Raw genomic sequence first — 13,969 nt, 5'->3', positions numbered from 1 at the left:
ATAACACGGCAACAAAGTAAAAAATGAAACAGCAACAGTCTAAATGTAAAGTGCATTCTAAAGTCCTCTTCAATAAATCATATGCAAAGAGTCATTCGGGACTGTAAAACGTGAACTACAGAACCCAGAGTCTTCATCATTAAATCTCTGGTTGCTTCATTTTTCTATCCTATATCAGATACTTTAAGGTTAGGTTAGGTAAACTTGCATTCTCATGGTGAGGCAAAGTGCTTTATGTGTGTGCGTGTCATGTACGGCTATAAAAGGGCCTATAATTAAAGAACAAAGCGGGGTTTGAGTTCAAGTTGCGGCAGACTGTCACTACTTGTAAATGGAACGCAGCCTTCCTACGGCGGACAGCTAATAACAGGAATCGGACGCGGTCCACCCAAGTCCACAGCAACCACCATAGCAACCACCTAGCATGACCTTAAAAACATATTCTGTCTTCATAACTATCAAAAACATGAAATGATTTGCAAAGTGTGAAAGTGTTACAGCTGCAGAGAGCTATGGCGGTATCTTTGGAAGCTGTTTACACAGCTAATAATATACGATGTAACCATGGAGACAGTCAGTCATGTGAGCTAGCGGTGCATGTTTACTACAGTGAATAAGGTGATTGCGTGCACAGCGTGCACACGCTGCAGAGGGTAAAGACATTACTTCAATATTGTTTTATATTGATATATATTTGCCTTCTGTTGACCATCACCTCAGGTTCACCATTACAGTTTCAGCATACAGATGCACACTGTCTAAATATCAACACATTCAAAAACTCATGTCTCAGAAATAAGCACAGCTGTTCATGTTTGTCATTAGAGTTTTATTTGTAAGAAAATTATGAACTTCATATTGTGTATCAAATAAAAGAACATTTCACAACTCTGAGTCAACAGAAACAGGTAACAGAAATGTCTCTAATGTAGACATGTACAGTGTAGTGTAAGCATTAAAAGATCATAAAGGAAACACTAACATTCATGTGAAACTAATTGTAATAAAAATGAGCAGGTGCTTTATAGATGTAAAAGAAAGAATCTGAAAACAACACTTTTTTGGTCTAAGTGATCAAAGTAGAAAACAGAACTGATGTTCAAGAACAAACCGTAGCTGCACTAATAGTACACATCTCCATTGTTGTGGTGAACAGACATGTTGCTTTTAAAACCACATGCAGTGTGTGACCGTGACTGTTCACTGAGACCATGAACGCCACTTCGCTGAAGCCTTCGCCTTCTTCTTCTTCTTCTAAATTGGAAGCAGAAGGAGCACGAGCTGCTTTGATCTACTGAAAGGAAAAAGCAGAACATCTGAGCTGAAACCAGTCAGCTGAAATCATTAAGATAGAAACAATCGTTCAATGCAGTGTCTCGGGTGGCTTAGCCTGTTACAACTGTTGATACAAGCTAAATACGGTTAACACACAGTGTCAGGGAGCTCCAGTGTGGGAACTAGTGGCTTTAGGTTTGTAGTCATTTAACTTTCATCCATTCATTCATTTAATTCAGGAGGAAGAAATGCCAGGTTGGTGCAGGCTGGTTACATGCATTTGGTCCCATGCTGTCTTTAACTAAATGACTTGGTTCACTTTATGGCTGGGCTGTATGTGGGGTTATATCATGTTATTTGGGCAGGAGTTCCTGTCCCCTGTTAGACTTAGAAAGTTTCTCCATAAGTAGAGTTTCTAACTCTTCTAGCACATCTGTGGCTGACAGCTTTTTGGTGGCTCTTTTTACCCCACACTGGTTGTGAGTGTGTAAATAGCCCCACTAGTTCTTTTGGGTTGCAGTTAACTGGGGAGGAAGAGGTGGGTCTGCCATGACTAGATGAATAACAATTATCTGGGATACATAAATTTCATAATGCATGCATATATCTCTATAAACCTGCCTGAGGGCTGCCATTTTTTACATTCAGTTATTTCTTTGTTGAATCTAAATAATGAATGTGTTACAGTTAGACTGACACTGGTCAGTGTAAATGGCTCATTGGGACACAGAAACCTTTAAATTAAACCCATCACCTGATATTGAGTGTCAAACAATATCAAAGCTGTAAAAGCTGTTTACAGTCAGAATTTATAAAACTATAAATAAATGTAAATAAATTCAAACAAGTGAGCTTTTCTCTTTGTGCTGAATATCAACACTGTGATTTCTTAGACTGTAAGCTTTACTTTAGCACAACCAGTTGTAGAAGCTGCCACTCCAAATGTCTTTTGATAACAAGAAAAAAATACCTTTTCAGTCCACGGCCTGAAGTTCTTCTCTGACATCTTCTGCAATCGGCTTTGTCTGCTGGTTTGAAGACAATAAACCACAAAAAAGATGATTTAGTCACTTTGTCTGCGTCATGCAGCTCGAATGTGTCGTGTAACGATGTTGAATAGCCGTCGTTATCCCTCTGCTGTGTCACTAGGATTGTACTGTACAGCATCTCATTGATATGTGAGGAATGCTAATGTAACACGATAACAGACTTACATCATTAAAACATAAAGGACAGGAGATATTTAGATATTCTTATATTTATATTACATTTTATAGCTGACGGATATTACTAAATAGATAGAATTTACTAAATAGCTGGATGAACATGAAAAATATGTCTATAATAACAAATGACCATGAGAGCCAGTAGAATTAATTCAACTGGACACTCGAAAGACGTCCTTAAATGCTCTTTAAGTGGCAGAACAGACGAACAAACAGTTAATTGGTTACTTGAGATGAAATCTAATCAGCTACTTTGAAAACAGCTTCTAACTGGTTCCTCCTTTAACAGGATGGCTGCTCAGGGGTAAGGACATCATGCAGTCCAGCAACCTTTATGGTTCTGCTTTGATTCACCAGGAACTATTAGGGAAACCTTCCAGCGCCTCCTGTGAAAGACACAGGCATAAACACACAAACATTTATTAACATGTTCCACAGTCTTCCAGTTTGATTTTCTCATCCTGTGGACAACAACGAACAGAGATGCAGGTTTATTGTTAACTTTTGTAAGGTTTATTTAGTGAACATATCCAGCTGCAGCTCCACTGTGATCCTGAACTGGATAAGCACTTAAGAAAATGTGTCAATAAATGGACATACATCAACATACTATAATTATCCAAACAGACGGGACCAATAATGCTTCACTGAGTTAGAGACTTTAACAGTCTCTTCTATGTAAGAATGTCTCGTGCTGATAGACCTGCAAACTTGACAACAAAGGTTTTTCAGACTGCATGTAGCTGTCCTCTATGTCAGCTCACACATTTACATTTATGTCACACTTATTTCTGCTTTCCCATTTTATAATTATTACTTACATTTTGATTAGATACCTTGAGTTTGTAAATGATCAGATTACATAATTGGAATACAATGTATCCAATTCAGGGCTGCGGGAGGATGAAGCCTATCCCAGCTGATACAGAACAAAGACAGGCTGCCAGTTTATTGCAGGGCTAACACGATATGTGTAACAGAAAATCCACCTAAATGTTTGATATTTCTTATAATAATCATAATTATGACTATTATTTAAAGGTTTCTTTATAAATACATTTTGATTTTTTATAACCTCTAAAATATAAACCTGAGCCGTTTCAGATTCTGACCTCTGACCTCACTGCAGCTCCCTCTTGGAAGTACATCTGCTTCTTGTCTTCCCCCAGTGTTGACCGCCTGCCCTTGATATCACGTACTGTACCTGAGGAACAAAAAAGGACAAACACTTGCCTTCATTTAAGAAGTACATTCATACAGAGGTAATCTATGGAAACACACTAGTTCAACCTTTGGGAGGAATCAGTTCCTGTGAAACATTTCTGTAAATGAACATCATGTGGAGAATGAATGAAATGAGTTCTTCAGGTGACTCAGCAGTCCCACACTGACAAATGAAATCTAGTTAAACTATTAAGCATATTTGCTCTTCTGAAATCTGTGTTAAACAACAACAAACATAAGTTAGTAACAAAAATACAGCTGAGTAGAGGCTTTACAAACCACCAGCAGCCATAATGCTGAATTTTAATCTTCAAATGTTTCTGAGCCGTCTTCAACCTGCTTTTAACACATTAAAGTCCCACAGTCAATGCAGCCTGACTCAATCCTAAATGTTCAGCACACACAAAGACACAGAGGTACTGTTTAAAGTTTAGTGTTAACCTGAGTCACTGATCATTTGCAGTGTTACAGAGTCTGGCAGTCTTTGCATGATGTCCACGTCACTGTAAGTTTCTAGCTGACTCTCAGGTGTGACAGGTGTGCCAGCAGGAAAGAGTAATAATAACCTGCATCCTGAGGTTTGTCATGCAGGATTAAAGGAGCCAGGCTTTGTTCACACAGCTAGGATTGTATTTTACACTGACCCTGGGTCAGTATAAGTATCATACAGTTTAAACGAAGCACTGAAACTTGCACATATTTATTATAGATGCACTGAAGCTAATCGAGATATTTGCTGTCAGTCTGTGGCTGCCATTAAAAACTTTACTGGAAACTTTATTAACTAGTAACTTCATCAGTCATGACAGAAGCTAATATTTCTGTGCTAACATCTTTAAACAGTAACAGCTTTACTCCAATATAAGCTAACATTTACACCGTAACTTTAAGCTAGCACCATAAAGACGGTAAAACGCGTAATAATATCTACAAATGCATCTTAAAGCTGTTATATTAGCACTCGGTGTATTACTAACATAACCACATTAACATTACTGACACTCGCTGACTTTTAATAGTCATTCTATAAATGCTGTCCGTTTAAATGGTCTTACCTGTACACACTGCATATCCACCGGATTCCAGCCAGAGTGGATTCTGGAGTCTCCCACGCTCCTGTTAGTGATCCTCCATCTGGATGGATGAGAACAACCTTCTGAACAATCTAGCAGGAGATGGCCGATATCTATGGGACTGATTTGTGCTAATAACGTCCATTGTTTGGACTGATAACAGCCGAAGCGGGTGAATAAAGTCACCCAGTAGCTAGCTGTGCCATTACCCAGCATACACCACTCCCTCCATAAATGCAATAAACCATACAAAAGTATCGTTCTACCTGTTTCTCAGGTAGTTGTTTACATTATATAATTTATTGTGTTCAGTATACGTCACTACAATGTGATTTCGGAAATATATAAATATACGGACAAAAGGCTCTTCCGCGGCAATCTCTTCAATCGGAGGACCCTTCACGTCAATTCCCGACGCGAGGGGGGTACCCTGCGCGTCCATAAGTGCAGCAGAGGGAGCCTGACCATGCGTCACACGTTTGACGAGTTGGGAGTGAGAACGTGTTGGAATAGCAGATGATGATCTGAGAGTGCGGGAAACAGTGGTGATATGGAGCAGGTCACACAAATATGAAGGAGCAGATTTATGGATACACTTGTATGCAAGAAGTAAGATTTTAAAATTTATCCTGGCTTCTATGGGCAACCAGTGAAGCTGCTGAAGAACTGGGGTAATATGAGCACTTAACGGAGTGCAAGTTATGACCCGAGCTGCAGAATTTTGAAGAAGTTGGAGTTTATGAAGGGACCTTTTAGGGAGACCAAATAGGAGGGAATTACAGTAATCAATACAGGATGTAATAAGACTATGGACAAGGATGGCAGCAGCATGGGGAGTAAGGAAGGGACGGAGTCGGTGAATATTACGTAAATGGAAGTAAGCAGACCGTGTTATGTAATTAATGTGAGACTGGAATGAAAGAGTATTATCAAGTATGACACCCAAACTCTTAACCTGAGGGGAGGGAAGGGTGGGAGAATTTTCAACGTTAATGGAAAAGCTGTGGGATTTGGTTAAGATAGATGGTGTACCAACAAGTAAAACTTCAGTTTTATTACTGTTAAGTTTGAGGAAATTGGAGGAGAACCAGGATCTAATCTCAATAAGACAGTCTGAGAGGGAGGTAGGTGGGAGGGATGAATTGGGTTTAGAAGAAAGGTAGAGCTGGGTGTCATCGGCATAACAGTGAAAATTTATATTATATTTTCGGAATATATAACCAAGAGGAAGCATATAAATAATGAATAAAAGAGGCCCCAATACTGAACCCTGGGGCACACCAGCAGAAACAGGATAGAGAGCTGAAGAATGGGATTTAAGTTGGATAAACTGAGTGCGGTCTGAGAGATAGGAGGTAAACCAGGTAAGTGGGGTATGACTAATACCAATGGAAGCTAACCGGTTCAGGAGAATATTGTGAGAAATGGTATCAAACGCCGCACTAAGATCAAGAAGGATGAGAATGGATAGGAGACCAGAATCAGCTGCCATCAGAAGGTCATTGGTAATCCTTAACAGAGCAGTTTCTGTGCTATGATTGGGGCGGAAACCAGATTGAAATTGTTCATAGAGATTATGGTCATTGAGATGTGAATGAAGCTGGGCGGCGACAACTTTTTCAAGAATTTTTGAAATAAAGGGGAGATTTGATATAGGGCGAAGATTATCAAAGTTATTGGGGTCTGCACCAGGCTTTTTGAGAGTTGGAATAACAGAAGCCTTTTTCAGTGCTTCAGGAACAATCCCAGTGTTCAGGGAGGAATGAATAATATTGGTTATGAGAGGAGCTAAAGAGGGAAGACAGGCTTTAACTAACACAGTAGGGAGAGGGTCAAGTTGACAGGTGGATGGCTTAGATTTTTGTATGTACTTTTTCTAAGTACTGTATAGAAAAACTGTAGCCACCAATTTGTCCATGAAATCCATCCTGATGCCTCAGTGTAGGCATTTTGGTAGCAAACACGTTCAAGACCAGACCACATCTGGATAAAAGGGGGGAAGTGCTAAATTATCAGCTGATGCTAGCATGTTTGATTAGTAAGCTACATCTTTAGATTGTGTAGCTGCATCACAAAAACCCAAAATCCCGCTATTTATTGTTCAGAAACATATAAATAAATTACCAGATATTCCGTTTAAAAAGCTGAGGCACAAACTTCTTGGATATTGTGTTAGTAAAAATCCTTTACCACACAGAGATATATTATTGGTGCTTACCCACAGCTTTTTATGGACCATCTTTAAAGTTTCCCAGCAGTATACTAGGCCATGAGTACCTAGGTTTGCCAGACATTTGACCTTCACTGCTAGTGTCCATGATCCAATTTGATCTTAAAAAAAAAATCAAGAAATCATTTGAATAAAATATCATATGAGAGGACACGGAGAGAGCTGTACAACACCCTATGATGCCACAATTACATCATAACAGGCTGATGACAGGTTGCTGTAATAAAAACATTCTAAAACGTAATTTTAGTATAGCTCTTACCCTTTGGGGGGAGTTGCGCTCTTGTTTGGCATGTAATTGGTGCAAAAGGCATAGAAACCTCAAACACATAGTGCTTCCTCATGGGAATTGTGGACATAATCATTATGAAGTTCCGGGAGAGGGTGAACAGAGCAAAAGGGTAGCTTGTGAATATGTGTGTGTGGCAAAGGCATCATGACTTCACAGTCTGTTTATTATTTGAACGCATGAACTTTCTTGTTTCTTGGGGGTGGGGGGCGTATTCCTTTATCTTGTTCTGTGCCTTCCTCCATGTGCTCAGGGTTTATTTCTCTTTCTGCTGGTCTAGCTGCTCTAGTTGCATAAACTCACTGTATCGCTTCTTCTGCATCCCCACAAATGCCATCATCATGCCGCTCATGCCTGTCGTTGCCTTCCTCTTTTTGCTTAGAGATGCTGGCTTGGGCTTCTCTCTGGGGTCTTGCTCTGCATCTCAGCTGAAGTGTGAAATGCTCCTGTCCAAGGCAAACAAAAGTTTACACAGTGACAATAATGAATTATGCATTATGTTTGCAGAACAAAATAGATTTTTATTTCTAACAGTTAAATAAATTGTAAAACTTGAATCATCTTTCACCAATTGTCATTTGAGCAAATCAAGTGAATGAATATTTTAAATCAAGTTAACTTTAGCTAACAAAAGGGAATCACGGACACTGAAACAGTAAGAGGGAGATGGGTATTTTGTTAAACTTAGCTTTTCAAAATACATTTTGACCTTTCACCTGCATGAACATTTTCAGAAACTTGGGAACTGTTTTTAAAATTTGAGTGTGGACAAAGAAAATTGAGTCCTTGTCTTGCAGTCTCAGAGGTGTGCTCCCTTACTTCTTTTTGACATTAGACTGTGCGCCGTGTTATTGTTTTGAAAACTTCTGATTTGTTTTCATGACTATTTACATTGTAGATTCTCACTGAAGGCAACAAAACTATGAATGAACACATATGGAAGTATGTAGCTAACAAAAAAGTGTGAAATAACTCAAAACATGTTTTATAATTCAGATTCTTCAAAATAGCCAGCCTTTGCTTTGATTACTGCATTGCACACTCTTGGAGGCTGGTGACTTTGATGAATTTATCCTTGTTTTAGCAATTTTCTGGACTAACTGAAGCTCATTGAGAGAAGGCCACAGGTTTGCCGCACTGTCAACAAAGCAAAAGGGGGCTACTTTCAGCAATCTAAAATATGAGACATTTAGTGTTGCAATTTTTCTTTGTTATATAATGTCATATATCTTCATATATTTGATGTCTTCAGTATGTATCTACAATGTAGAAAGTGGTAAAAATATAGAAAAAACATTAAATGAGAAGGTGCGTCCAAACTTTTCATTGTGTATGTGTGAATATCACATGAAGAAGAGCGCCTGACACAACCAGCATGGGCAGCAGTGCAGACCTGATCAGTGGTTTTCAATCCTGCAACACAGTGGAGGAAAATCACAGTCCGATCCAAATGCACAACTGACAATAGTGTGTCCAAGGAGTAATCTAAAAACAGTTAAAATGCTAATAGCAGTCTAGAGGTGCAACAAAGTCGTGAAGGAGAGATTAGCATAATCTACATTAGCTGTGGTTTTTGGATTTTATGAGTGGGGTAAATTAACTTGATAGCTTACTGTTCTAGCAAGATCTTGGTCTTACCCTGCAGTAGTATTACCGCTGCTACCATAACAGATTTAATTTGCTACAGAAGTGGTTTGGTGAAGAAGATTTGATTATCAATACACAATGAACAAAATGTGTTAATGTTAATCCTTTTAAGATTATGTGAAAGCCATACAAGTGTAAACATTTCTGTAAGATTTGGTGGTCAAGTACAGCCTGAGTAGAAGAGGTAGATAAATGTCTGGCAAGTTATTGAATTATACGCATATATACCACTAACCACTATACCACTAATATGATGAACCAATGCAAGTGAGCACACAAATAAATAAACTCAGAGCATCTGGGTAATGTGCAATAACTAACACAATATGATTGCATCTGTACATCTGCACATTTTTCTGTTTTATTGGAAACAGTTCAATTCAATTCCATTCAATTTTATTTATATAGCGCCAAATCACAACAACAGTCACCTCAAGGCGCTTCATATTGTTCAGTAGATACAGAGAAAAGCCCAACAATCATGTGACCCCCTATGAGCAAGAAGTTTGGCGACAGTGGGAAGGAAAAACTCCCTTTTAACAGGAAGAAACCTACGACAGAACCAGGCTCAGGGAGGGGCGGGGCCATCTGCTGCGACTGGTTGGGGTGAGAGAAGGAAAACAGGATAAAGACATGCTGTGGAAGAGAGACAGAGGTTAATAACAGATATGATTCAATGCAGAGATGTCTATTAATACATAGTGAGTGAGAAAGGTGACTGGAAAGGAAAAACTCAATGCATCATGGGAATCCCCGGCAGCCTACGTCTATTGCAGCACAACTAAGGGAGGATTCAGGGTCACCTGGTCCAGCCCTAACTATATGCTTTAGCAAAAAGGAAAGTTTTAAGCCTAATCTTGAAAGTAGAGATAGTGTCTGTCTCCCGAATCCAAACTGGAAGCTGGTTCCACAGAAGAGGGGCCTGAAAACTGAAGGCTCTCCCTCCCATTCTACTTTTAAATACTCTGGGAACAACAAGTAGGCCTGCAGAGCGAGAGCGAAGTGCTCTAATAGGGTGATATGGTACTACAAGGTCATTAAGATAAGATGGGGCCTGATTATTTAAGACCCTGTATGTGAGGAGCAGGATTTTGAATTCAATTCTGGATTTAACAGGAAGCCAATGAAGGGAAGCCAATAAAGGAGAAATCTGCTCTCTCTTTCTAGTCCCTGTCAGGACTCTTGCTGCAGCATTTTGGATTAACTGAAGGCTTTTCAGGGAGTTTTTCGGACATCCTGACAATAACAAATTGCAGGCGAGGAATTACAAACCCCTCATCATCAGTGGCACGCCAGTGGAGAGAGTGGACAGTTTCCGATACCTGGGTGTCCACATCACTCAGGACCTGTCATGGTCCTGTCACATCAACACCCTGGTTAAGAAAGCCCGTCAGCGTCTCTTCTTCCTCAGAAGACTTAGAGACTTCCATCTGCCACTGAAGGTGCTCAAGAACTTCTACTCCTGCACCATCGAGAGCGTCCTGACGCCAAACATCTGCACCTGGTTTGGGAACAGCACCAAGCAGGACAGACGAGATCTGCAAAGGGTGGTGCGCTCGGCAGAACGCATCATTCAATCAGAGCTCCCTGACCTGCTGTCCATCTACACCAAGCGGTGCAAGTCCAAAGCTAGGAAGATTATGATGGACCTCTCCCATCCCAACAATGGACTCTTCTCACTGTTGAGGTCTGGGAAGCGCTTCCGCTCCCTTAAGGCCAAAACAGAGAGAATGAGGAGGAGCTTCTTCCCCCAGGCTATTCGGGCCCTGAACCAGGTGTAGGACTGGACTCTCCCAAACACGTCACTATAAGACTGGACTCTCACACACGTCACCACACGCACCACCACACATTTCCTATAATCCTATAATTCCTATAATTTATAATCCTTATCTTTATAATCTCTTCTGCTATTTGCTCATTCTTTACTGTAAATTCCTAAGTTAATTTGTAAATTTTTGTAGTAAATTGTAAATATTGTAAAACTTTTCTTCTGTCATTTAATGGTCGGGCATTGTACAGCTACAAGCATTTCACCCCCATGTCATACTGTGTATGGTTGTGTGTGTGTGACAAATAAAATTTGAATTTGAATTTGAATAGTGCAAACATTTATTAAAAACGCTAGCATCCTAGCTGCATGAGATCACACAAGTTACAATTTCTTCTTGCTTCTGTTTTTCTTCTGTTGCATCAAGTTTATCTAAGATAAGATAAGATAAAACTTTATTAATCCCTCGGGTGCATAGCTGGACTGGCCATCGGGCATACCGGGCATTTGCCCGGTGGGCCGCTGGCAATTTTTTGTTTTTATGGGCCGATGGATCTTTTTTTTTTTTTTTTTTTTTTTTTTTTTTTAAGGAAGGGTATATATAATGAAAGGTGTTGGATTGGCCAATTGTTCATGATCGACTCTGGGCTGGACCAATTACAGCCGAGGAGGCCGGATGCACCCTCCCCCTTGTTTAGCAATCACGTGATTTTCGTGCATTGCATGCCGGGAACTCGTGGCAAAACAATCCAAGTACAGCATTAAATACAAACATTTGCAGCACCGCAAAACGTTCATTCTCTGGTTCCAATACCTTCTTGTTTTTTCTTTGCTGCACAAAAAAGGAATGTACAAAACAAAAGGAGAACAATGCCGGTCTGTACAAAGACAGACTCGACGAAAAGACAAAGAAAAGATACGAGGAAAAAAAATCAAAGGAGTGAAAGGGTCAGACCCTTACGAGCACACAGAGTGGACAGAGTGCCCAACTTTCACCACGCGCAGATTTATAATTATACGGTTCTTGGAGTGAGTGCATACACTCATTAAGTTTAGTAACTTCAGGTCACTGCAACAAGCCCAGGTACAGTTTAGCGACGGATGGGTGCAGGACCTTGAAACGCACCGTGTAGAACGAAAAACCATCGTACAAACAAAGGTAAGTTTACCAGTCTCACAAATCGTCGTCATAAATACACATTCGTTAACCGTTTATTAATAGGACCTTTGAGCTCAACGGTAATTAATTAGTAGTGGAAATAATTTCTGGTAGCATTACAGAAATGTAGCAGTGACAATAATATTGTATGTTGTAATCGCACAGGACAATTAGTGATACAAAACAACTGTTTTATCCTGTGAATAAAAGTATATGTTTTTGTCAATGTACCATGGTAATAACAGAAGCGAAACGCAATATTGTGTCAGGACAATTCACTATTTATGCACAATAAATAAAAGAGCATAGCGCGACAATTTCTGTTCAGCGCCAGACTTGCTTGTAATCTATATCACCAATTATGTTAAGAAAAATGACTATTAACTCATTCACTGCCAGCCATTGGCAGTGAATGAGTTAAACCCATTGACTCATTCACTGCCATTGACAGCTATAGACGTCAATGGCAGTGAATGAGTTAACTACTAAAAAACTCTGACCTCTGTGGAAATGCTTGGAGCAGACCAACATGTGAGCTGGAGTGTTCTGAGACGTTATATTTGGTATATCCAGACCATCCGTCGGCTCTTACTTCGGAAACATGGCTTAAAAAATTATCTCTTCAACAACGTATTCCGATAAAAAAAAACAAAAAAAAACGATCTCTTTACCCGTCGGCTTCCCGTGGCTGTCATGCGACCGGCTATTGCAGTTAATAATATAACAGCTTCTTGCCATTTTTTGGGTTTCTTTTTATCGCTGTGTAACTGAGTTCAATTGAAAGCCTGCGTGCGCTAGTACCTCTTGCCATAAGTTCCCAGAATCCTTTGCGGTTTTACCCCTGAATGACGTCACATTTTCAATCTTTATCCTGGTGGGCCAGTCTCTAGTCAAAATGCCCGGGCCGATTTTTTGTCCCAGTCCAGCCTTGCTCGGGTGGGTTCCTCTGGGAAATTCGGTTTCCAAAAGCACAGCACCGACAGAAGTTACAGAGTTACAGAATATTATATACACACACACACACACACACACACACACACACACACACACACACACACACACACACATATATAAATACAGAGACATATATAAATAAAATATACGAAGGGGATAAATAGAATAAATAGGAATAAAAATAAAAATACAAGTGAATTGCACATTTAAAGTATTGAGGTCTATTGCACCATTGACTATTAACAAAAGTATTGCACAAAAGGTATTGCACAGTGAGGTGAAGAGGCACTACAGCTTAGTTGTTCCCCCCTCCTTTGTCCTCCTGTTTCCCCTCCCTCTCCCCTCCAGAGAGGAGTTAAACAGTTTGATGGCGTGTGGGACAAAGGAGTTTTTAAGTCTGTTAGTTCTTGTCTTGGGGAGAAGCAACCTGTCACTGAACAGACTCTTCTGATTGTTTATGGCCGTGTGCAGAGGATGCCCAGCATTGTCCATAATGTCCAGCAGTTTTTTAGTGTCCTTTTCTCTGCCACTGTCACCAGAGTGTCCAGCTTCAAGCCGACCACAGAGCCAGCCTTCCTGATCAGTTTTTCCAGCCTGGATGAGTCCTTCTTTGCTGTGCTGCTCCCCCAGCACACCACAGCATAGAAAAGTACTCCAGCAACCACTGACTGGTAAAACATCCTCAGGAGCTTCCTGCAGATGTTAAAAGACCTCAGCCTCCTGAGGAAGTACAGTCGGCTTTGGGCTTTTTTTATACAGGTGCTCTGTGTTGCATGACCAGTCCAGTTTGTTGTCCACCCACAGCCCGAGGTACTTGTACTTGTTGACCACCTCCTCCCCCTCTATCTGAACCGGCAGTGGACCTTGTCTGGACCTCCCGAAGTCCACAACCAGTTCCTTAGTCTTTGAGGTGTTGAGTTGCAGGTGGTTTGTGTGACTCCATGCGACAAAGTTCCTCACCAGACTTCTGTACTCCTCTTCCTGATCATCCCAGATACACCCCATGATGGCCGTGTCATCTGCAAACTTCTGAATGTGGCACAATTCAGAGTTGTAGCAGAAGTCAGAGGTGTACAGGGTGAAGAGAAGAGGGGACAGCACAGTTCCCTGTGGTGCTCCTT

The 13,969-nt window shown here is 40.4% G+C and overlaps 1 long non-coding RNA gene across 2 annotated transcripts; it reads right to left on the bottom strand.

Annotated features, from left to right (window-relative positions):
• Positions 1–833: 833 nt before the first annotated feature.
• Positions 834–4,906, bottom strand: LOC112432713 (uncharacterized). Of its 2 annotated transcripts, none has more exons than XR_013100963.1 (5): positions 4,781–4,906; positions 3,614–3,705; positions 2,730–2,887; positions 2,246–2,303; positions 834–1,294 (listed from the first exon to the last, which is right to left on the bottom strand). It is a non-coding gene; the product is annotated as an uncharacterized LOC112432713 (long non-coding RNA). The 2 variants fall into 2 exon arrangements; XR_013100964.1 differs by having other exon boundaries at positions 2,246–2,300.
• Between the last annotated feature and the right edge of the window lie 9,063 nt (positions 4,907–13,969).

Source organism: Maylandia zebra, linkage group LG12 (assembly GCF_041146795.1).
Source record: "Maylandia zebra isolate NMK-2024a linkage group LG12, Mzebra_GT3a, whole genome shotgun sequence".
In the NCBI taxonomy this organism is placed as follows: Eukaryota; Metazoa; Chordata; class Actinopteri; order Cichliformes; family Cichlidae; genus Maylandia; species Maylandia zebra.
This window is presented reverse-complemented; position numbering and strand designations above follow the sequence as displayed.